The 25,974-nt window shown below is 45.3% G+C and overlaps 1 protein-coding gene across 2 annotated transcripts in view; it reads right to left on the reverse strand.

Moving 5' to 3' along the window:
* LOC146078414 (uncharacterized) overlaps positions 1-25,974 on the reverse strand; it is a 99,223-nt gene that overhangs the window by 36,356 nt on the left and 36,893 nt on the right. The gene's annotated exons all lie outside the window — the stretch shown is intronic.

A 25,974-nucleotide genomic window follows, 5' to 3' on the forward strand; every position in this document is an offset into this window, starting at 1 on the left:
TTGGACATAGCTGTGATCTCTGAGTGTCTTTCTCATTAACGGATGACAAAACAGCTCGAGTAATAAGGCTGTAATAATTGGGGCTTTTTGTATCTTGCATATTATTGGGGCCTGGACCTATGAACACTAGCTTTTGGCTGGAGTCATTGTACTCGGGCAGGAATCACGGTCTCATATATTAATAAACTGTCTGTTAGGCGCCAAAGTATTTGCCACAAACTGTCTTTTGTCCGCACAAGCCTAAATTGATTAAGCTAAAATGGGCAAAACGGGCCAAAACACCGCAGCTGCCCGCCTGGAGAAATTTGCCCGGTCGCAAGCGGGCAGCAGCTCACAGATGAGCACCCCTCAATCAACCCCAACTAAAGAGAACAAAACCCCTCAACAACCCGAAGTTACACTGCAACAAGTGTTAGAGGCAATTAACACATGCGAGTCCCGCCTTCTAGAGCAAATAAACAAGGTCCAGTCGGACATTACCCTGTTAAGAGACGATGCGCAAAAGACTCGCGAACGAGTCGCTGAGGTAGAAAACCGTGTGGCAGCAGTGGAAGATATTGTTGCCCCATTACAGAAGCAGGTCAAATCGGTGTGCGGGCAGTTGGTGGACATGCGTCAAAAAATGTCAGACCTCGAGGGAAGGCTAAGACGGAATAATATCCGTTTCATCGGTTTTGAGGAGCGTATTGAGGGCAATACCCCCGAGAAATTTCTTGAGGACTGGCTCATACAGATGTTCGGTAGGAGTGCCTTTTCAGCACAATTTGTTATAGAGCGTGCTCACCGTATTCCTGGGCGTGCATCCCCACCTGGGGGACCGCCGCGGACACTGATAGCCAAATTTCTTAATTTTAGAGACCGGGACTGTGTTCTGAGACTGGCGAGGGAGAAGGCAGACTTCTGCCATAACGGCAGGAGGATCTCAGCCTTCCCTGATTTCCCGCTGGATGTGCAAAGAGACCGTGCAAAATTTAAAACTATTAAAAGTCGCCTGAGAGAGCTGGGAATGCAGTATTCAATGCTGTATCCATCTAAACTCCGTATAGTGGCGGAAGGAAGCACCAAGTTTTTCTTTACCCCTGAAGAGGCGGCTGGCTGGGTGGATAACAACTATCCAGGCAAAAAACAGCTGACACCCGGTTAGTCGCTCTAAGGGTTAAGGAAAAAAAAAAAAAAAAAAGAGATGGTCGGGTTCTGCTTACAGTTATGTTATTTTACCCGCAGTATCTTTTCTTTCACAACTGGGGCTTAAGCATATTTAGTGGAGGGTTGAGGTGTGGATTGTTATAATTAAAAATACTGATATATAAATCTGTATTAGTATACGGCGGGCTATGGGGGAGGACGGGGGTGGGCCTCTTTGGTGGTCATTAGTTTATTGCTCCACAAGTGCAATTGGTGGCTCAGGGTAAATTGGGGGGGGGGGGAGGTTCCGGATAGAAGGTATGCCTAGCTTTGTAGGTAATACAGGGAGGGGGGGTGGGGGGGTGGGGACCGGGTGTCTGTGTTTGTCCGTTTGTTTGTTCAGCAAGTACAAGATAAGTCTGCTTAAGATTGGCTACAGGTCTGGTGTCGGTCGGTTGGGAATAAAAAATATGCTTAACCTACACGCCCGATATCAAACACTGATAAGGACAATTGCAATTATCCGTTCCTCTTTCCTGTTTATAGCTACAATATGGTTAAATTAATAACCTGGAATGTTAGAGGGTTAAACTGTAGGATTAAAAGAGCCTTGGTTCTTAAAGAGTGTAAAAATATGAATGCTGATATAATGTGCCTACAGGAGACCCATTTGAGTGGGGGCCGTCTGGCTTCTCTAAAAAGGCCTTGGATAAGTCATATGTATCATTCACCCTTCTCATCGTCATCTAGAGGGGTTTCAATACTGATTAGGAAATCACTGGTTTTTGAATTGGGTTATATGAAGATAGATAGTGGGGGTAGATTTATATTCATGCAATGTAAAATCGAACATACTGACTTCTGTATACTGAGTGTTTACATTCCTCCCCCATTCACATATGATGTAATTAAACAGGCAGTGGAGTTTGTGGCGTCCTATCCCGAAAACTGGGTAATCTGTTTGGGGGATTTTAATAACGTACTCTCTCCAAAAATAGATCGATGGAATGGGGCTGGAAGGAAAGCAGTTAAGGAAGATAATAGGTTTGCTAACTTTATAAGGGAGATAGGGTGGCAGGATCCATGGAGGATGAGGAATCCTGATCTCCACCAATATTCTTGCTACTCGTCCTCTCATAAAGTTTTTTCCAGAATTGATATGATACTGGTGTCGAGTCAAGTCCTTGATAAGATCACCCAGGTGGAATACAAGACGCGCGGGATTTCCGATCACTCGCCAGTCTTTATGCAGATCAATTTAGAGAACCAGATGGGCTTCCGTTACTGGAAATTGCAACCCTATTGGCTTTCTCAAATGGGGGATCAAGAGGAAATAGAAGGTATAATAGCAGAGTTTTTTCATAAGAATAAGGGGTCAGCCGCAAATGCGTCTGTCTGGGATGCTTTTAAAGCTTTCCTAAGGGGTATCTTTATAAAGAGAATTGCTGCTGTGAAAATTAATAACCGCAAGAGGGTAAAAGAGCTGGAAATAAGGGCGGTTGAATTAGAGAACAATTTCCTAGCGAGTAAGTTGGAATCAGACAGAGTTGTGTGGCAGTCGGCTTATAAGGAATGGGTGGAGTACCTCCAGGATGTGACCTGTCGTAGGCTGACTGTGAGGTCCCATTCATGGTACCTTAACTCTGACCGCGCTGGGAAATTTCTCTCTTTTTTAATGAAACAGGAACAGCCATCTAACATCTTCCCAATGATTAGGCTAGACTCAGGAGAAGTTGTATTAGAATCTGCCAAAATAGCGGAAGTGTTCTCTTCACATTTTGAAGGGGTGTATAGCTCTAGCTCCAACTGTAATTTGGAAGAGATCGGGAGGTACTTGGGGAGGATTAGTATGCCCAAAATTTCGATTGCAGATAGAGACTCCCTGGAACAGCCTCTGACTCTGGAGGAGGTCACATTAGCAATTAACTCTTTCCCTGGGGGTAAAGCGCCTGGGCTGGACGGCCTCCCAGTGGAGGTGTATCGGAGGTATATTAGAGAGATGGGCCCGAGGCTTCTGAATGCGTTCTTGTGTATGGAGGAGGAGACGAGTGTTCCCATCTCCATGACCGAAGCTACAATAATTGTAATACCAAAGAGCGGAAAGGATCCCACTCGAGTTGACTCTTATAGGCCCATATCTCTGATATCCTCTGATGCAAAGATCTACGCAAAAGTACTTGCAAATAGATTAAGGAAGGTAATTGAACAAGTAGTCCATCCAGACCAGACCGGTTTCATGATAGGGAAATCGACAATGATCAATATACGACGGGCCTACACTTACCTCCAGTGTGCTGAATATGGCGGGTCGGACGCATTGCTTGCATCTTTCGATGCGAGCAAGGCGTTCGACTCGGTCGAATGGAATTTCTTGTGGCAGGTACTTCGGGCACTTGGATTCGGGGAACGGTTTATTAATCGGGTGTCACTGTTATATAGTAAGCCTAAAGCCAGAGTGACTATTAACGGGTTTACCTCTCCCCCCTTCTCCCTCTACAGAGGCACTCGGCAGGGGTGTCCTCTTTCCCCTTTTCTATTTGCAATGGCAGTGGAACCCCTAGCCTGCCAGTTAAGATCAGTGTTGGAGAGAGTGGGGGGGGCAGGGCACCAAGGGAAAAATTTAGTATCACTATATGCGGATGACCTTTTGGTAGGGCTGGGCACACCTTGCGACCTCTACACGGTAATAGAAAATATTCAGGACTTCGGGATCTACTCTGGGCTGCTTATGAACTGGAATAAATCTAACTATATACAAATTGGTAAGCGGGAGGAGATAAGTGTGGGCAGTAACACTCCTTTAAAAAGGGTGGAAAGGTTCCGTTATTTGGGTATAGTTCTCGCATGTAAATCAACAGATTTTATTGCAGATAACATTGACCCATTTATGATTGAATTAAGGTCCAAATGCCGAAGTTGGTCTAAATTACCGTTGTCTCAAATAGGACGAGTAAATATGGTCAAGATGGTAGTCTTGCCAAAATTTTTGTATATAGTGCAACAGTCTCCGGTGTTTATTAAAGATCTGTATTTTAGGAAGTTAAAAAGTATTATTTCATCCTTTGTCTGGAGGGAAAAGAGACCTAGAGTAAAGCTGGATATTTTGAGTCGTGATAGAGAAAAGGGCGGGCTGGCCCTGCCGGACTTTAAAATTTATTATATTGCCGCCCAGTTGGCTCATTTATGTTCATGGATTAGACCAGAAGAAGTCACAGAAGAGCTGCGAAATTTAATTAATCATTGTAATCCAGCTATTACTCCTTTACAGAGATTGATGATGAGGGGGCTATCTAGAGATCTTCCCCCCATAGTCAGTCAAGCAGTAAAAGTCTGGTGGTGGTCATGCAGAGTTACTAAATTTTCCGATCTTGATCCCGATACACCCTTTATGTATTTACACACGTTGAGTCAACTAAGAGAGCAACAGGGCCTGAGGTGGTGGAATGAGCTAGGGATTAGGTCAGTAGGACAATGGTATTTCGGAGAAGGGTTGAAGTCCTTTGGCCAGATGCAGGTAGAATTCAGCCTTCCGAAGGAAGCATTCTATAAATATTTGCAAGTCAGGAGTGCCTTGGTTCAATTTAGAAATGAGGATAGGCGGTTATTGGCTGATGCCCCGTGTAAGAAATATATAAAATCTATGGGGACGGGAAAACGTCTATCTAAGATATATAAATACCTTCACTCCTACACACAAGACGAGGAACTGGAGGCCCTTCGGATAAAATGGGAGGAGGATATTCCCCCTCTGGATGGGGCTAGGTGGAGATTAGCTATTGCTACTCCGAAAGATGCAACTAACTCCATACGGGTACAGCAGGTACAGTTTAATATTCTGCACCGTACGTACCTGACCCCAGTGCGATTAAAGAAATACACAAATTCTAGATCGGATAAATGTCCCAAGTGTGGTATAGAAGGTGCGACCCTTATTCACCTGCTATGGAGCTGTAGAAGAGTTAGTCACTTCTGGGCAGGGATAAGCAAAATTCTTGAACATATCGGTATCCCTAGAACCACTTTGAGTAAAAGTAATTTGATACTGGGGGTGTGGGAAGAAGGGGGATTATCTAGAGATGTTAAACAACTTCTAAAAAATCTGTCTGCCTTAGCTAAGGTTATTATAGCCCGCCAGTGGTTGTCCTCTATGGGTCCGAAAGTGGCCGATTGGATCAATTTGGTAAACTCCACCTCCGAGCATGAGAAATTTGTATACGCATCTCGGGGATCATCTTTAAAGTATCATGGGATATGGGATTATTGGAACCGCTCAATTTATCACAGAATTTGTAATGAGGTAAAGGGTTATTGAATTAAATTAAAATTAAGATTTGTACACGGTATATATTATCATTCATAAGTAGACAAGGGTGGGTAGGAAGTGGTTGATATAAATATAAACACTTTGCACTAATTTGATTGTTTTTTGATTGAAGAGTATATGTATACATTGGATATTTAACACTAAGTTTTGATTTAGGAAAAATACATAGGAAAGTATTCTTTTTTATTTATGCACAAATTGATATCGCTATATATAGAGTATTTGCCAAGGGGGGGTTTTCTGATTTCCCGTATCCTATAAGGGGATGCATAAGGGGTGGTGGGGAGGTTGCAAGTTAGATAGGTTTTTCCCCTCCAATAATTATACCAGGAAATGGGGGATAAGTTCATAAGATTATCTAATATGTTTACCTAGACCTGTATATTGTCATTAGGATAAGTGTATATTCTGACGCAGATGTAATCATTGTACATATTGTACTTGCTGTAGTGTTTTATGTTCGTCATGTATTGTAATTGTATGGTTCTTTTTTATATGGTGAAAAATTTAAATAAAGACTCAATTAAAAAAAAAAAAAAATAGAAAATACATACAAAAATACATAAAAAATATATAGAATAAACATCAGGGAGATATCCAGAAAAATGTACACAAGCAGAGGGACCAAAGAGGAAACACACAGATCAACAGCACCATCAGTATGTTCAGTTTTGAATAGCTAGAGCCAAGTCAATACAAAAAAGTCTCGTAGAATTTATCTCAAAAAAATTGACAGGGGGTTATTTTCATTAAGTCCCTTGGGGGCAAGAGTATCCAATCTGTGGATCCACTGGCTCTCCAGTTTCCTCAGGGATAGACCATGGTCACCTCCCCGTGGGGGTGGGGGTACCCAGTCGATAATGCGACAGGGTAAGCTGGAGTTTTGGTGTCCCGCAGCTAGGAAGTGGCGAGGTACAGGGAGTTCAGCTTTTTTGGTCTCAAGGGCAGCTCTGATCGAGTTGCGGTGATTCGCCATCCTCTCTCGAAACTTCCTTGTCGTCATGCCAACATAAGCGAGGCCACAAGGGCAGTACAGAAGGTAGATGACGTGGTCCATTTGGCAATGTAGGCGGTACCTAATTTTCATAGGTCTGCCTGTGTGGGGATGTGGAAAGGTGGGGCCTGGGGTGAGACTGTTGCAGGTGGTGCAGCCGGCACATCTGAAGCAGCCAGGTCGTTTCAAGTGGAGCCAGGTGATGTTTGCATCAACCTGTGGACTTGTAGTGGGTCGCATAAGGAGTTCCTTTAGATTTGGTCCTTTCTTGTAGGCTACCATAGGTGGACCGTAGTTCTGCATCTTGAAGGTCTGGTCAGATGCCAAGATTGGCCAGTGTTTCCTCAAGCTTGTTTGGACCTTGGAAGATGTGTGGTCGTGTTTGTTGACAAAGACCATCCTCTGTGGTTTCGGAGTCTGTGTATCCGTTTGGGGGGTGTTTATCTTTTTTCTTGCCTTGGCTAGGCATCGCTTGAGAGTGGTTTCAGAGTATCCCCGCTGTTTAAACCGGTCGGTCATCTCTACCAGTTGTGTCTCCATAATTGCGTTGTCTGTGTTATTGCGCATAACTCGCATATACTGGGAGATTGGAAGGTGCTCCTTCAGAGTCGGCGGGTGCTGGCTTGTTGTGAGGAGAAGAGTGTTCCTGTCCGTGGACTTACGGTAGAGGCTGGTTTGTAGTCTACCCTCAGATATTTGAACCTTGATGTCGAGAAAGTTTATTGAGTCTCCATCGATGAGATGCGTGAATTTGATGGGGTGGTCCTTGGCATTGAGTTGGTCGACCATGTTGGTGAATTCGTCTGGCGAGCTTGCCCAGATTAGTAAGACATCGTCGATGTATCTCCTGTAGAATTTGATCTTCTCCTGGTAGTGAGGTAGTATGTACTTGTGCTCGTAGTCAAGCATGTATGTACACGCATAAGAGGGTGCCAGGTTAGACCCCATCGCGGTCCCAGACACCTGGATGTAGTACTTCCTCTGGTACATGAAATGGTTGTAGTAGAGTATGGTTTCAGCCAGTTCAACCAAGAAGTCAGTTGATGGTGTTAATGTTGGGCGTTCATTCAATCTGGAACGAAGTGCCCGAAGGCCATCCGTATGGGGTATCACGGTGTATAAGGAGTTCACGTCCATCGTAGCCAGAAATACACGTTGCGAGGAGATGTCAATAGTTTTCAATTGGTCAATGAAATCAGAAGTATCTCTGATATATTTGTCGCTGGAGGTGACAAGTGGCTGGAGGTAGCTGTCAACGTAGATAGCCAAAGGCTGCAGTAGGGACCCCCGTGCCGAGATGATGGGCCTGCCAGGTGGGTGAGAGTGGGACTTATGGACCTTTGGCAAGGTATATATAATAGGACACACTGGGTATTCTACCGTGAGGTAATCAAATGTGTCTTTGGTGATACAGTTAGTTGTCAGCCCTTTCTGTAGGATTTTGTCGATGATTCGTTTAAATTCAGGAATGGGGTTGTGCTGTACGGGTTTGTAGGTTTTAATGTCCTATAACTGTCAGGCCACTTCAGAGTGGTAGTCAGACCAGTTTTGGACTACCACTGCTCCCCCTTTGTCCGCTGGTCTTATCACTAGGTTTGGGTTCCCTTTCAATTCCTTAAGGGCCTCTCGTTCTGTCTTGGTGAGGTTGTCATATCTGGGTTTGGAGGGTGACTGTAGTGTGTCCCTTTCAACAAGTCTAGTGAAGGTCTTGATGCTGGGGTTAGTGGACAGGGGATCGAACACAGAGGGTTTGTGGAACTTTGATCTGGGGACTTCAGATCTACTGTCAGCGAATTGTTCTTGTAGTCTCAGTTTGCGCCCAAATTTGTAGATGTCTACAGTAGTGTCAGTATATATACTTCCAAATAGAGAAAGCACTCGGAGACTGTGTAAATACAATACAACTGTATTGAAGTGGTTAAGTACTTTCGGCAGCGTACTGCCTTCCTCAGAACCTCCTACAGCAATTACATAGAACAAACATTGCACATATATACCCCCCAGATCTTACCTGTCAGCAGCGTCTCCCGCCGCGTGATCCGGGATACAATGCTGAGCATGCTTATTTCCAACTGCTCAAAGCCAAGAAACGTGAGATAGACTATCAATTGCACAGTATCTCTTTATCAAATTATTATCGCGATCACAAGATCCCCCGCGGCTTTAGGGTTAGAAACGTACCGACCATAGGCAGGAGCAATCCTGATTTCACCCGCCGCTGGATCGCGATCTTAAATAAGTGTGCTTATGATCTAATGATTTTGGTAGTCCACGAGGCGAATAGAGAGTTGGAGCTCACTCGCATCAAGATCTCTAACCTGGAAAAGGAATGTATCAATATATTGCAAGAAGATAAAGATAGCAATTGGCTGACAAAACTGGAAACTCAATGTAACCAGTATCGCACTGAATTGCTTCGCTTCAAACGTAACAAAAAAATGGCTGTGGATAATGACTATGAGGAGAATAAGGTATATCCATGGCTATATGGAGTGAGCGACTCTTCTGCCCCATTCCAGGGACAGGGAAGGAGGCGCAGGCCTTTGCAGGCCAGACAACGGGCACCGAGAGGTGATCAGAACAAAACCAGTAGTGACAGTGATTTTTTATTTTCGGAGGTGGACGACCCGGGAAAACCCGCTTCAGGCCCTTCGGGTCGGAGGGCTCGGGGGGCTGCAAACAAAAATATGCTCCCACCCGGAGGGGGGGTCAAAACAAGAGGGGCCCTCAAAACCGGAGTGGTGACAAAGACCTAATCTTCAATTTATCGAACAAAATCTTATCAGCTACTGAGATACAAGTATTAAACAAAGGACTCAGCTTCGTCCCCACCAATGGCCATGAAGAGTTCAACTGGAAAATGAGCTTACATCAGTTCTCCAGGCGCTTGAGGCTTAAGGAGCATTTTCAAAATAAACCTGACAATCGAACGGTGACTGTTTTTGATGCATTCTTAAATAAAAACAGCAGGTCGTCTTTTGACCCTATATCGAACAATTCATCGATTAAGACGTTCAACAGATTGCTAGATGATTCAGCCCATAGGTATTTGGCGACACCGTACAAACTTCGCCCAAACCTTACCAAGCTGGAAGTACAAGCCCTTAAAGCCCTCGAGATGGACAAAACTATCTGCATTAGGCCTGCGGATAAGGGGGGCGCAATTGTGGTCCAGAACATTGAGGACTACAAATCTGAAATCCTCTCACAGCTTAATGATGCTGATGTCTACTGCAAATTGAAGTCTGACCCCACCCCCGTGTACCATAAAGAACTCACTAGCATTTTGCAAAATGCTTTGAATAATAATCGGATTCCATCTAAAGTTCATCAAACACTACAGGTCACCCACCCCATCGTGCCCGTTATATATACGTTGCCAAAACTGCACAAAAACAGCTCCAAGCCCCCTGGTAGGCCAATTATTTCGGCCCGCGGGTCATTGATGCAGCCTGTATCTAGGCTATTGGACAGCATTGTCCAGCCACTATTGCTGTCACAGAGCACGTTTCTCAAGGACACCACCACATTCTTACAGAAATTGGACCAACTGCCCGCCATCCCAGAAGGCACGCTGTTATGCTGCCTTGACGTCAACAGCTTATATACCTCTATCCCCCATGAAGGGGGACTTCGAGCTATGAGGATGTTCCTTGAAGCAAATCTGGATTCCAGAACATTTGACCATCAATTGTACCTAACGCTGTTGGAACTCACCCTTATCAGAAATTTCTTTTTATTTGACAGATCCTTCTACCTCCAGCGGCGTGGGTGCGCTATGGGGTCATCCGTAGCACCCACGTACGCGAACGTCTACATGTTCATGGTAGAACAGGACATGTTCTTCTCTGATCCCGATGTATCTCGTAACATTATTATGTATACGAGATACATCGATGACATCTTCATGTTGTGGTCCGGGGGAGTACAGTCATTCATTAAACTCATGGCTGACCTTAATGAAAGGGATTTTCCTATCAAATTCACTTTCACATATGATGTGGCTCGAGCAAATTTCCTTGATGTATCGATTTTGCTGGAGACAGGCAATTTTCAAACGTGTGTGCATAGTAAGGAGACTGACCGAAACACGCTACTTAGGGCCACTAGCCATCATCCCCCAGCCTTAAAACGAGGCCTCCCTCTATCACAGATGTTGAGGGTGGCACGCATTACTAACCGTGAGGAACTTATTCCTGAAGAGTTGGATAAGATGGTTGTGAAGTTTGAGGCCCGGGGTTATGACACTGAGCTCCTTCTTAAACAAAAAGCCACCGTTCTCTCTAAAAACAGACAGGAACTTTTTGCCACTAAAATCAAACAGCCCAGTAAAACCATCCCTTTTGTTAGTGATTTTACTACAGCTAGCCCTATCTTAGGCCGTGCCATGAAAGCATTGTGGCCCATTGTAGGCACTGATCAGGACTTGCCTTCCCTAACAGGTGTCAGACCTCTTCTGGCTTACAGGAGGGGTAGGAACCTGAGGGATCGCCTTGTCCATGCTGACGTGACCGACAACAATGTGTGCCTACCCAATGTGACTAGAAAACCCCCCGGCTGCTATAAATGTCTTTGTGTCACCTGCAAATTTCTTGTAGCAGGGAGAACATTTAAACATCCCCACCTTGACAAAACATATGACATCCGTCAGGTCCTTAATTGTAATTCAACTCATGTCGTGTATGTGGTTACATGTCCGTGCCACATATACTACGTGGGTCAAACAATTAGGAAATTTAAAGAAAGGATGGGGGTACACAGGTCCTCTATCAGTATGATTCTAAGAGGGAAGGACATAGACCAGCCTGTCCCCAGACATTTTAGGGACGCTGGCCATGTGCTTGAGGATCTGAAGTACTTTATGATAGATCAAATTCCTGTCTCTAATCGTGGAGGAGATAGAGCGAAGGCCTTACTTATACGAGAGTCCCAGTGGATCTTGCGCTTGGGGACCACCAAGCCAGGTGGCCTCAATGACAAGATCAACTGGAACAGCCTTGTATAAATTTATCTGTATTATTGGCAATTAACCAGTGGCAGTGGTTGATTTTCTGTAATTGTTTTATTTATGTTATTTTTCACGTTTTTTATGTTTTTTGTTTTTTTTGTTTTTTCTTTCATAATATTATATGCTGTTTTTCAATGTATTAAATGATACTGTTGTATATTGTGTTGCAACTTAGGTCACCTGTATGGCATGCTGACCCCCGCAGAGTGCGTGGTTACCAAACCCTGCCCAGCCTGTCTCGGCTGTCTAAGGCGGTGGAACGCACAGTTGGAAGCTGGTGGAAAGCAAGCTTGCTGCTACCATGGCAACGCTGTTGCGGAGACCGGAAGATCAGCTGAGAAGACTTCCGGGAGACGGTGCACGCGGCGGGAGACGCTGCTGACAGGTAAGATCTGGGGGGTATATATGTGCAATGTTTGTTCTATGTAATTGCTGTAGGAGGTTCTGAGCAAGGCAGTACGCTGCCGAAAGTACTTAACCACTTTAATACAGTTGTATTGTATTTACACAGTCTCCGAGTGCTTTCTCTATTTGGAAGTATATGAATGTTTTTGGACCCAGCACCGGAGCAGTTGCGGAATCAGAGTGCCGGCATAAGGAGACATATATATATATATATATATATATATATATATATATATATATCACATTGTCCACTCCCGATATTTCATCACAGGTAATTGGATACCCCAGAAAGGCCTGTTATATATAGCAGTGGTTCTCAACCTCAGTCCTCAGGACCCCCAACAGTGCATGGAAAACGTGCACTGTTGGGGGTCCATGTGGACCGAGGTTGAGAACCACTGATATATAGTAACTAATGAAAAGACTATGGGTGACATTCTATGGGATGAGATAATCTGACTTTGGCGAATTTTATCGCAAAAACGGCCGTTTTCGCACTTTTTCCCTTATTCGCTTATTTAATGAGATACGAAAATCGGCAAAAAGTGTGGATTTGCCGCGAAATCGCACTTTTTAAAAGTTCGATTTTTCGTTTTCGCCAGAACTCGCATCCAGATGTTTTCACATTGAAAAGTATACAATTCGCATATTTAATGAGATGCGAATTTGAAAAATGTTTCTAAAAATCTAAAAAAATCAGACCAGGTTCTGATATGCGATTTGGATCTGTGCATGGCCCTGTGTTAAAAAATGTGGAAAAGTGTTTTTTGACAAAAAAATAGCGTGGTGTCCCCCCTCCTAAGCATAACCAGCCCCGGGCTCATTGATACGGGGGACAAAAAGCATAGGGGTCCCCCGTATTTCTGAAACCAGCCCCGGACTCTTGGACCGGTCCTGGTTCCAAAAATACGGGGGACAAAAAATCTGGGGGTTCCCCCGTATTTTGAAACCAGCACCGGGCTCCAACAGCCCTTGGTGTCATGCCACAGCCGGGGGACACTTTTTATATAAGGTCCCCCGGCCGAAACATGAGCACCGTGGCTGGTCAGCCTTGGATGGGGTACCTGGAGGAGTGGGGACCCCCCATAAAGGGGTCCCCCCCCCAGGCTTCACCCGTCCAGGGCTGAAGCCCGGGGCTGTCACCGGCGTCCGTGGCCAGTGGACGCCGGCCTGATATGGTTAAATCTTACATACATAACATTGCTTGATACAGGAGAACTACAAGTGCCAGCAGACCTCCCCCGCATGCTGGGACTTGGAGAACCACAAGTCCCAGCATGCGGGGCAATAATGGGCCCGCTGGGACTTGTAGTCCACCTGTAAAAAGAATGTTAAAAGAAAACACACACAGAGAAGTAAAACTTTATTCCATACACATCCACACTCCTCACTTTTACACCAATATACTCACCGCTCCAGGATCCAGCGCTGTCCTCTTCACAGCCGTGTGTGTGTTTTCTTTTAACATTCTTTTTACAGGTTCTCCAAGTCCCAGCATGCGGGGGAGGTCTGCTGGCACTTGTAGTTCTCCTGTATCAAGCAATGTTATGTATGTAAGATTTAACCATATCAGGCCGGTGTCCACTGGCCACGGACGCCGGTGACAGCCCCGGGCTTCAGCCCTAGACGGGTGAAGCCTGGGGGGGGGACCCCTTTATGGGGGGGTCCCCACTCCTCCAGGTACCCCGTCCAAGGCTGACCAGCCACGGTGCTCATGTTTCGGCCGGGGGACCTTATATAAAAAGTGTCCTCCAGCTGTGGCATGACACCGAGGGCTGTTGGAGCCCGGTGCTGGTTTCAAAATACGGGGGACCCCCAGATTTTTTGTCCCCCGTATTTTTGGAACCAGGACCGGTCCAAGAGTCCGGGGCTGGTTTCAGAAATACAGGGGACCCCTATGCTTTTTGTCCCCCGTATTTTTGGAACCAGCCCGGCTCAATGAGCCCGGGGCTGGTTATGCTCAGGAGGGGGGACCCCACGCTATTTTTTTTTTATTTAAGAACAAAAAATCGCACATTTCCTTAAATTCGCACATTTTCATGCCTAAAATTCGCACATTTTCATGCCTAAAATTCGCACACACCTAATCGCAATTTTTTCTCCGAAATTCGCATCTCATTAAATATGCGAAAAACGGCCAAAAAATGCGATTTTAAAAAGGTGCGATTTGGTGCGAATTTTAGACATGCCTAAAAATCGGAACCCATAGAATGTCACCCACAATGTGCAATGCAATTACCTGCTAAATTACATAGATTTTTTTTTTTTATTTGCTTAATTTTGTTATATGAAATATTAATTTATTTAATTATATTAAAAACTGCATTGAAAGACAGTGCACTATACTTTCTAGTACCACTGGGTGGAAGAAGTGAAGCTCTGATAAATCGGCACAATTAGGTTTGGGTGTGGCTGTGTGACTGTCAAGCTTAAGCTTTTATAACAATTTTTTTTTTTACTTTGAAAGGCAAGAACTGTAGAAGCAACACCCACAATGCTCCAAACAGATTTTTCCATGATTTTTTTCAAAGCAGATATGCAAACATACAAAACAGTACTAAGACTAATATGAGCCAACAAATCTGTGGTCAGGATATGATTCATCCCCTAGTCACAATGCAGCATTCCATGTGAATGCAAGAACAGTGCTGTATTTTGTACAGCAGTGTAACTAACGGGGAGGGGATGAGACTGTAACTGACCCAACACCCACTACGGCAACGAGTGGCAACATGTGACTTCACGTGTAGCCTCAGTTCATTCTCCTTTGTCATCTATTGTTCCTTTGCACTCTTTTTAACTCTGTTTTGAGTACTACATGTTGGCAGAGTGTTGCAGTGTTTGATGGTGATGCTAATCCACACAATTAATAGTTAACCATACAAAGACAACAGTAGTTAATGCAAAAGATGTTCTGCAGCAGCAGTAGAGATGGATTTACTTTGCCGAATGTGCCCCCGCAGGCGAATGTGGCGCACGTACGTTCTCAGCAATGGAAGCACAAGCATGTGAGACATTCGCGCAGCCACATCTGCCGGCATGCCAATCTCCAGATACCATCACCTGGCGCGTTGGCGGAAATGAAGAGAGCGGCTCCATCTGTAACTTAGACTGATGAGGAACGCTCAGGCACACACTACATGAGGAACTCTCCAGCACACTCTTGGAGGAACCGTGTCATCAGTCCCCATCTCCCTGATACTCCAGCTATGAAAATACGAGGCCTCATAGAGGGGGAGATTCTCTAAAACAGAAATGCAGTAAAAACCCCGTTATCAGGTTTTTACCGCATTTTGATATGCAGCAAGACCCATGTGGCCCCACACCGACCACCACCGACTCGCGCCGACCCCCCCCCCCTCCCCCCTCACAGCGCTGTGCTGCCCGGACCTGTGACCTCCTCCTCCCTGCACTGAAAATCATCTTACGGGTGCAGGGAGGAGGAGAACCCGCCCCCGCCCGCAGCAGCAAAATTAGCCGGGTAAGGGAGGGGGGAGCCGCCTGGACCTGACGCGCATTGCCGGCACACCGCAAAAGACAGCTCTTAACGCAAGAGCTGGATTTCGTCAGAATTATTGCATATGTTAGAGCATATGCGAAAATTATGTTAGCGGTAGCTGGCGATGTGTGGCGGTAAGGGGGCACGGATGTTAGAGCATCCCCCCCCATAGTATGCTAGTAAGCCCGCTCGAAGCAAAAGCTTTGAAAGCTAGTTTGCTACTTTCTGTGTTTGTGCAATGTGTGAGAAAGAGATGTAGTTTCACTCTCTGCCAGCAGATGGCAGTGTTTTGGAGACTCACGGGCCTTAAGTCTGACCCTTTCACTAAGCTGCTACTGAGACAGGATGATCACAGACCCTTAAAATGCATTGGGCACATTTGCATTTTTTTCCGGCACTCCCAGAAAACGTATAGTTACCACGCCCAAATGCCGACTTCCTGTCAGTCAATTTCTGGCCACTTAAATTTTACTAACCATACGCATTTTCTGTCGCTAATCGGTCTCACGCATGCTCGATGCATACAGTACGCATGTGCAGTCATTTGATAAGCTGAATTAGGCCCTGTCAGTGGCGGACGCAGGGGGGTTTCTGAGTACCCAGAAACCCCCTAAGGAGTCTAAGGGCCCTAGGCTAAAATCGGCCCATGGGAACCGGAGATATCTGACTTCAATGAAGTGGTGCCCATCCAACCATCCAAGCCGTTTAATTGCTATTCCCAGTCATATATTTCAGGTTCTATATTAGAGAGAGGGTATATTCCAAAAGCTGGCACTCTCCCCCTAACACTAATAGCTTGCCTCTACTGTTCCCAGAACCAGAGATATCAGCCTTCCAGCAGCTGGTTACTGCTCCAGCTCCACACACCTGGTATGTAGTTTTATATACTCTTTGGCAGATTGCTCTGCCTCCTGAACTCTGATCCCCTAGTCCCCAGTACCATTTGGTAGGTGACATTCTCTAGTTTTTAATTCCATTAAAATCTAAGAAATTTATTACCGGGAACTGGAGATATCTGCAGTCAAGCAAGCTGTCCACCAGAAAATTATGAATAATAAGCCCACTCCACTATACACCCCTCATCTGCATATTAAACATCCTCTACCACCCTGGAAGTTATGTATCAGGGCCCCTTCATTCAGCCCAATGCCCCCTTCTCCCACCACATCTCTCACCATCTGTGCAGTAAAGGGGTAATTAGTGGAAATTACCAGTGGTGCAAGTAGAATTTTTTTCTTGGTGGTACTGATAGCCTCCACCAAAAATGGGCATGGTCATGTGTCATCAGGGGGCGTGGTCACACAAAGCTAGAGGAGTGACTAAATGACAATAGAGGCGTGGACAGAGGAGACAGGGAATGAGAAACTGGGAATGACTGGGGGTGGGTTGGTTCTTGCTTGGGGGAGAGCCAGGCAGCTTGTGCTTACAATAGTGGAGCCTGCTCTTCATGCTGTCGGCGCTGCTGATGCCTGTCAGTGTGACAAGCTAAATCAGCAGTTGCCGGTAGCTGCATACAGCACCAATCATAACGCTGGGTGGGCGGGCTGCGGATGCATTATATTTAGACTTAAAATGAAAATAGAAATGACAGTGGATCAGGGGTAAGTGGTACTGCGTACCTGCAACATATTTCTTACAGGTACTCCGTACCACGCCGTACCCCCTTACTTGCAACACTGGAAATTACTGATCCAGGCCCTACATGCTGAGCGGTTGATATAATACCCCCAACCACCCGTGGGAAATCAAAGCTTCCCCCACCCCTACCGCTGGAGGATCGGTAGGGGCCCCAATACATTGCTATCCCAAGCGGTCTACACAGCTGTTGATGTCCCTGTATGTATATATATATATATATATATATTATTATTTATATACATTTGGTCTATCTATAATACTTTAACTGACCCGGTATACACTGGGTCACCTAAGTATCCATCTCCGTGCTTTGCTCCGCCCCTCTGGAATCCCCCTTCTGAAAATCCTGCATTTGCCCCTGGTGTTATCTGGGGGCAGGCTGAAATCATACATTGCCCCCACAGTAACAACTCCAAACACTTTGCCCCCACACAGGACGAAAAACATTATCCCCACAAAAATTATTAAACTTGTATTAAATACATGTCATATAATGAAACAGTAAAAGGTTCTCTACTGGGCAAATCCTGGAAACCTGATATGCACTGGTCAATATCAGATATATACCTGGGCGCAAAAAACTCATGGTAACAAATGCTGTAAGACTAGCCTATGTTAATATGGTGGATAAACACCTGAGATTAATGCAGCAGTCAACATAAAAGCACCAGAAAGTTGGCTAACATTAATTTACACATTTAATATACTTTGCAAAAAATAGATGTCACTCCAGGCGCTTTTAAAGTACAGTTTTTACTGTATGTCAACGGCGTTTTGGGCCGGGGCCCGTCATCAGGACAATAGATTATTGTCCTGATGATGGGCTCCGTCCCGAAACGCCGTTGACATACAGTAAAAACTGTACTTTAAAAGCGCCTGGAGTGACATCTATTTTTTGCAAAGTATCTATTTACCGGAGAGACCCTCCGGGAGACGGCCACCCAGGCCAAGGTCAATTGAGTGAAGCTGGTGGCATACATTTATCTCAATGGACAGGTGCGGCACTCGTCAAGTTATGGCATGGATAACTTTATGACACTGTATTGTCGACTTGTGCCACACCTGTCCATTCATTTACTGCTTATCCCAAAAGCTGTGAGTGCACCGGTGAAAGGAAATAATATGCATGAACCGGCGTCCACCATTAAGCATTATATATATATATATATATATATATATATATATATATATGTATATATATATATGCAGAGGAGGCAACAGAGGGGGTCTTGAGAAAGGTCCAGGGTAGGACCGAAACGTTGACCTATACCCACCCACTCTCACTAAAATATTTACTGGTATGTGATTAAAGAAACTTCTGCTAGCAAAAATCCGGAGAGTGCCCCATACTTTATCAATTGTGGATTCTGAAAGGACCTGGTTTGCTGGGACTTTTCTTTGGCTTTTGGCACCCCGGTGGTTGGATACAATTGGGAGAGTGCTGTACAGAGAGAGAGAGAGAGAGAGAGAGACATGCAGCATTCTAAAAAGGACACTGCTGCAAGTCCTTATTGCAGTAGGATTTTAATGATGGAGATAGCGATGCTGGGTGTAAATGGTAAATGAGATGCTAACCGTGCTCATCACCCTCAGGATTCCTTGTATGTCAGCAACAGGATCACTGTTGCTGACATTCAAAGTGGGAAGTGCTGTTTTCCCAACAAAGACCAGCAGAATCTGAGGGCAGGATGATGCCGCCGGTTGGCACTAGGAGAAGTGTTAAAGCTTTTTTTACCCATTTTCGAATGCACTAAAATCAGCAAGCCTATGGGCTTCTCTCCGCATCTCTGTGTGAGGGATCTGTCCCAGCATGCTCAGCGACCAGTTCCATCAATCTGCACATGCGGAGAGGTACTCTTGGGTCTCAGACCCAGAAGTCCAGCAATGGAGCAGCATTGCAAAGGACAGATCTTATTGCAAGAGCTGACCTTTTCGTTAATAATTGCATATGTTAGTGTATATGCGTCTGGTATGAATGCGGTAGCCGGCGAATGCCAGTAATGTGGGGCAGCGGATGTTAGTGCATCCCCCACTGTCCATAACCATAAGAGCTGGCCGCACTGCATCCCGCTGCCCAGTACTTTGATGGTGCCTCTCAAATATTTTGGGAGGGGGGTGGTGAGCCATACCTTGCCCCCCCCCCCCCCCCCCCAATCAGCTGTTCCAACAACTACATATATATAAGTGCCTATATAATTCTATTATTGTTTTAATCGTATCATTTCTAATAATGCTTGTATACACATACAGTACATCAACCTAAGCATCCTTCATGTCTGTAATAATAGTAGGATTGACACTCATTTTTGCCTGTATTTCAGAATACCTATGCCTTTGCCTGTAATAAAGCCTTGATGAATATTCAGACAGAATCAAAATGTCAGACAGACAGCATAATGTTCAGACAATTAAAATAATATACATATATGTATATGTAGACCAGAAAGTCGTTAATTGAAAATTCATTATTTCTTTGTAATAATTAAAAGTAGCTGTACCTGATTCCATGAGGATACTGCTCAATATAAGAAATGTTCCTTATAAATGCTGGAGCTCTTCTTAAGTTGTTTGGAGTTCAGAAAGTATTTAAAAATGTATACGCTTGAAATAGAGGTAAAGCTGATACCCTTTCACTATAAACTGCACAGCAGTTGAGTTACTGGTGTTCAGTTTCATGGTTATATATATTTAATGTTTGTTTACATGTAATTGTTCTTGACATGGAAAAATACAGTACTTCTAAAAGCAGTTCTAGAAAGTAAAGATGAGTACGTGTAGCTAGTTTAATAGTACATACACAGATACATATTGACATGTTAATGTTTCAGTTTTACAGCCAAAATAAACAAAATATATCAGAATATTTTAAATAGGATGTGTTACTAATTGTGACCTATTAATTTCACAGGACCAGTGTTACTAATTGTGGCCTATGCATTTCACAGGACCAGTGTTACTAATTGTGGCCTATGCATTTCACGGGACCAGTGTTACTAATTGTGGCCTATGCATTTCACGGGACCAGTGTTACTAATTGTGGCCTATGCATTTCACAGGACCAGTGTTACTAATTGTGACCTATTAATTTCACGGGACCAGTGTTACTAATTGTGACCTATGCATTTCACGGGACCAGTATTACTAATTGTGACCTTTTCATTTCACAGGACCAGTGTTACTAATTGAGGCCTATGCATTTCACGGGACCAGTGTTACTAATTGTGGCCTATGCATTTCACTTAACCAGTGTTACTAATTGTGGAATATTCATTTCACAGGACCAGTTATACTAATTGTGGCCTATGCATTTCACGGGACCAGTGTTACTAATTGTGGAATATTCATTTCACAGGACCAGTTATACTAATTGTGGCCTATGCATTTCACAGGACCAGTGTTACTATTGTCAGTAATGTGGCCACCTATCTACTGTATATACTGGACAAAAAACATAAAACGGGGACTCGCTCAGTCCATAATTTCTCACCTGTAAACCATGAGCAGGGGCGGGCTGGGCCGGAGGGCAGGATGCCATGTGCCCCCCGGGCCGCTCTAATAGGCACTGTTGCGGGCCGCGGGCTGAGTGCCTCCTATTTTAACTGCTGTCCTCTGTAAGCAGCACCGCGGCTACAGTAACATGGCCACCTACTGCATGAGGACATGTGCTAGTCCCGGCCGGATTCTACAGTGTGGCCGCGGCGGACGCCATGTGACATCATGGCGCCGTCACTGCCGCCCCACTCGTGCGCCAGATACTTGGAGGATGGAGAGGCGGCGCCGGAAAGGTAAAGAGGGCAGAGGGAGCATTAGAGCACGGACCCGGGCCTATGAAAGGCAGGTGTCCTGTACAATGTATTGAGTGTAATAATGGGGGCCGGGGAGCTGCCTGTGGTGTCCTCGTATAATTATACAGGGGGAGCAGCCTGTAGTGTCCTGCCAGGACACCACAGGCTGCTCCCCCTGTATAATTATACCAGGACAGTCTTGGTATAATTATACAGAGGGAGCAGCCTGTGGTGTCCTGATATAGTTATACAGAGGGAGTGTGGTGTCCTGGTATAAGTATACAGGAGGAGCAGCCTGTGGTGTCCTGTCAGGACACCACAGGCTGCTCCCCCTGTATACTTATACCAGGACAGTCTTGGTATAATTATACAGGGGGAGCAGCCTGTGGTGACCTGCCATAATTATACAGAGGGAGCAGCCTGTGGTGTCCTGGTGTAATTATACAGGGGGAGCAGCCTGTGGTGTCCTGCCAGGACACCACAGGCTGCTCCCCCTGTATAATTATACCAGGGCAGTCTTGGTATAATTATACAGGGGGAGCAGCCTGTGGTGCCCTTGCATAATTATACAGGGGGATCAGCCTGTGGTGTCCTGGTGTAATTATACAGGGGGAGCAGCCTGTGGTGTCCTGATATAGTTATATAGAGGGAGCAGCCTGTGGTGTCCTGGTATAAGTATACAGGAGGAGCAGCATGTGGTGTCCTGTTAGGACACCACAGGCTGCTCCCCCTGTATAATTATACCAGGACAGTCTTGGCATAATTATACAGAGGGAACAGTCTGTGGTTTCCTGATATAGTTATACAGAGGGAGCAGCCTGTGGTGACCTGGTGTAATTATACAGGGGAAGCAGCCTGTGGTGTCCTGCCAGGACACCACAGGCTGCTCCCCCTGTATAATTATACCATGACAGTCTTGGTATAATTATACAGGGGGAGCAGCCTGTGGTGTCCTGATATAGTTATACAGAGGGAGCAGCCTGTGGTGTCCTGATATAGTTATACAGAGGGAGCAGCCTGTGGTGTCCTGGTATAATTATACAGGAGGAGCAGCCTGTGGTGTCCTGTCAGGACACCACAGGCTGCTCCCCCTGTATAATTATACCAGGACAGTCTTGGTATAATTATACAGAGGGAGCAGCCTGTGGTGTCTTCTTGTTATTATGCGGAGGAGCAGCCTGTGGTGTAAGATATAATTATGCAGGGGGAGCAGCCTGTGGGGTCTGTTCAGTTTATGCAGAGGAGCAGCCTGTGGTGTCTTCTTGTTATTATGCGGGGGAGCAGCCTGTGGTGTAAGGTATAATTATGCAGGGGGAGCAGCCTGTGGTGTCCTGGTATAATTATACAGAGGGAGCAGCCTGTGGTGTCCTATTCTGTTATTTAAATACAAGGGGACAGCCTGTGGTGTCCTGTTATTGTTATTATACTGAGGAGCAGTCTGCGGTGTCCTGATATTATACAGGGAAGCAGCCTGTGCTGTCCTTTTATTATACAGGGGGAGCAGCCTGTGCTGTCCTGTTATTATACTGGGGGAGCAGCCTGTGCTGTCCTGTTATTATACAGGCGGAGCAGCCTGTCGTGGTGTTATTATCTTTTTCTTAGTAATACATATTTTTTTACCGAAAAACCTCCATTTTAATGATGCGCTGTTACTTAGGGGCCAGTGCACTGGACTTGCTCCCCAGGCTAAAAGTTGCCAGCCAGCCCCTGACCATGAGTGTACCCATAACATATCACAAAATGCCTTTTTCTCTAGCATATAAACCCAACTACACAGAGGTTATCTTATGGATATGATAGCTTAACCTTTAGAGTGCCAAGGGAATTTGTCAAAATAGATGTGAAAATTGCCAAACAAACATTTTTATTCATCATAATGACCTGTAATGTTTAACTTACAGAGGAAATATAATCTTTTTTACACAACATTTTTTATTTGAATTTATATAACAAATGTAAGCACCGCTGCCAATTTTAGCAAATATTTTGAGCATCTCTCACAGAGATGCTGGCACTTGGTTAAGGTCATTATAGGCACTAAAAGGCAAAAATGCATACATGTACTGACCAGTAATGTAGATGGTATCAGAAATTGGTCTCTCTTATTAGTCTAAAACAGTGTCATGTCTCCCTATACCTGTAGAATCAGAATATTTGTCATGGTCCCGCTAGGTCAAACATTTTGTATGGAGAAAATCAGAAAAAAATATTGGTGTTTATAGGTCATCCTTAGGTCATTTATGTGGGGAGTGATGGGATTGGTTCTGTTTGTACATATATTTATAATTGGTCACCAGCACTGGTTTTGCTTATTACATTGACCATAAATAATTTCAGTTGCTCCTGGACCACCCACCTGAGTCTCTTATGCAAATGCCCCAAGGTACCCCATGGTGCCACAGAACCCAGTTTGAAGGGGTGGATTTAGTAAGCAACTACAAATGTTTCCTTGTGTGTTTGTTTAAAACTTAGCAAAAGACCTCCACTGCTGCTTTTAGTGAATAAACCCTTAATTATATAAAGTGTGCAGTATGCTGTATGTCAGACATGCTCTATCACACAGGGTACCTATTTAGCCGGTATCGTACCGTTAATTTATGATCTGCACCGGCTAAATACTTCAGCGCCGCTTGTACCGATTGTACCGATTTACAATCATTAGTCACGTTGTTTTGTAACAGTAATTAGCCAGTGCAGGCAGGATAACACTGAATCAATCAGCCAGCACTGACTGCCCTCAATGTTCAAAGAATATAAAAAGGTTAAGGAGGCCATTTAATTGCATTCCAATTCTGTGCCAGCAGCAGCAGGGAGTGCGTACCACCAAAAAAAAGCAGGTACAGTAAGAAAAAAAATGACCCCTTTTTCCATGGCTGTATCTATAGTGAGTGCAGGGTACATGTGCCCATAACTCCAGGGCCGGAGTGCCCCATGCGGGGGGGGCTTTGCAATGTGGCCGCCATTACAGGGTTGGGGGGAGTTTGATGCGATCGCCATGGTCGCTCCACAGGGGGGGGGGGGGGTGGTGGGTTGCCGAGTGCAATGCCGCCGCTGCTGATGCGTAGCTCCACGTTAGGTTTGGGGTGGCGGGCGTTCGGGTGGGGGTGATGCCACAAAGTCATTCCAGGGGGGGGGGGGGGTGCGGCAGCGGCCGTTGAGGTTGCTGGGGGGGGGGGGTGACAGCCACTCACCTCCATCCAGGGGGGGGTCCCCTGCTCCCGACTACCGCCCTCCAGTGGCCGGTGCCCTAGACAAATGCCTAATGCTGCCTAGGAGTGGCGCCGGCCCTGCATACCGCACACCTACCGGTTTTCAATGTTCAGCTCTATTCCTATGGGAGTACCATACCCCCTTTACCTGTGGTCACGCCCCCAATTCAAACCGATTTTCTATCCAGCCGTGTTGGAGGGTGTGCAGGGTTTATACTAGAGAATCACATTTCATACAGCATTATAGGGATAAGTATAGTGCACACCCTTTTGTTATACTGACAAAATGATTTAGCAGCTACTAGTGAGTCCTATTCATTATTATCTTTACCAGCGCCCCCCCCCCCCCCCACCTATGTGCTCATTACCAGGGTTTATGTGCTTGTTGCCATGGGTTACATGCTTGTTGCCAGTGGGTTTCTTGATTGTTGCCGGGGGTTTCATGCTCATTGTCAGGGGGTTACATGCTCGTTGCCAGGGGGTAAAATGCTTGTTGCCAGGGAGATTAATGTATATGCTTGTTGCAAGGGTGTTACTACTCAGAGCGTACCAGCACTCCAGGAATCCCCTGACAGATGCTAGTACCTCTAGTGTCTTAGAAGGTGGTGGCCATTTTTGGGAGGCCTTTTTTCTCAGATTCCATGCAATCTGCATGAAATCTGCAGAGACGCGGGTCCCACTGCCGCGGCTTCCAGTAGTAGGTACAGCAACAGCGTGCATAGGTTGTGCCCCCCAGGACCCAGCACTTCAGACTGCAACCTGATCAGCCTGTTGGTTGATCAGGCCCTGATCTTTACCCAGATCAGGTTATTTGTGCCTAATCCCAAAACTTAACTATCGTTATGTCTCACTTAACCCAGTTTGCAGAATGTCATAATACTGTAAATACACAGAGCAAGTATGACTACATTTTTTGTATGATTTCTCATGTTTTAATACAGTATTTGCTTAATGCAATACCTTAAACACTGCCTGGTCTTTTCAGCTAAGCCTTTCATGATGTAATTGAGAGACCTGTCTGTCCTGTCTTGTGCAAAAAAAAAAATAATAATAAACAGAAACCTTTCAGATACAAAAGGAATAACTCTCCAAGTATATCAATTTCTAAAAAAGAAAAAAAAAAAAAAACACATCGAAGATATGCACACAATGGCCGGGATTTTAGTGGTCGGGAAAAAGTAGCACCAAGTTGTAGCAGGTCTGAATGTATTTCCAATGACATTTGTGAGTTTTCCTTGCTCATGAAACAAGTATCCTCCTATCTTCTGAGGCATGTATAATGTTCACAGCGATATTTCTACACAGTGCATTGAACCAGACTCAGACCTGATCACATGGCAGCTGATTTTTGGAGCCCTACTATCAGGTATACAACGTCCTGCTAGAATGAAATCCTACCATATGCAAGCCTGCAAATTGCCTATCACGGCCATGGAATGCTTTCTCCTTTGTGCCCAGTCTGTGCATAGTCCAAAAGGGCTGATCGGGGCCAGAGCTGACGTCGCACACCCTCCTTCGAAATGCTTGGGCACACTTGCGTTTTCCCTGACACTTCCAGAAAATGTCCGGTTACCACACCCAAATGCCAGCTTCCTGTCAATCACCCTGCAAACAGCCAGTGATCAAAAATAAAAAGTAGCAGGCTTTTATCACAGGTTGGCCTCATGCATGTGTATTATGGGCTGTACCCATGCGCAGTCTATTGATTATTGCCCAACCTGAGAATCAGCAGCCGTATGACCGATTCTGAATCAGGCCCATTGCTTTAAATGCTTGGTGTCATCTTTCCAAAGTTATCATTGGGAAAATGGCAATACCAAGATGGACCCGCTTGTTGTGACAGGTAGTATATAAGTACAGGGTGTGCAGTACGGGGCCTACTCGGGACAGTGTGCATCACACACACACACACTGAACCGGTTACAGATACACCGTTGGTACTATGCAGGGTCAAAATCAGCTGTGTACAAGTAGTGCCTCACACATA

The sequence above is a fragment of the Crinia signifera genome, chromosome 1 (genome assembly GCF_055691185.1).
Source record: "Crinia signifera chromosome 1, ASM5569118v1, whole genome shotgun sequence".
In the NCBI taxonomy this organism is placed as follows: Eukaryota; Metazoa; Chordata; class Amphibia; order Anura; family Myobatrachidae; genus Crinia; species Crinia signifera.